We start from the raw sequence: 515 nt of genomic DNA on the forward strand, positions 1-515 counted from the left end.
TCCAATTATATCTTAATTAAAAATTTAAAGTATTATTTAAATTGATTTAGTGTAAATCTTAATAAAAAATCGTCAATAGATGGAAGTAGTGGTGCTACTTGTGTACTTTCACTTATTTTAACAGTTGAGAGAAATAAACATGTTAATAGTGTTTCACTTTTAAAACTGTCCATCTTCTTTATTATATAAAACCATTCGTATTTTCTATTATTTGAAATGTTTTATTTTTAAAAAATATATTTTTATATTTACAAATACATATATTTTCAGAAAAATATTTATATATGAAAATTGAAAAATATGCATAAGTGTAAATGAGATATAGGTAGCTAACGTATTCTCGTAATAAGTTTTAAAATTATTTATTTCAATAAATAAAATATTTGTTTAATTTATTAAAATAAAAAATTGGTTAAAATATATTGTTAAATTATTAGACTAAATGAATTAGATTGATGACTAAAAATTAAAGTAAAAAATAATAAATTTTGATAGTTTTTTAATATTTTGTAATG

This window comes from Arachis duranensis, chromosome 1 (assembly GCF_000817695.3).
Source record: "Arachis duranensis cultivar V14167 chromosome 1, aradu.V14167.gnm2.J7QH, whole genome shotgun sequence".
NCBI classification, from domain to species: Eukaryota; Viridiplantae; Streptophyta; class Magnoliopsida; order Fabales; family Fabaceae; genus Arachis; species Arachis duranensis.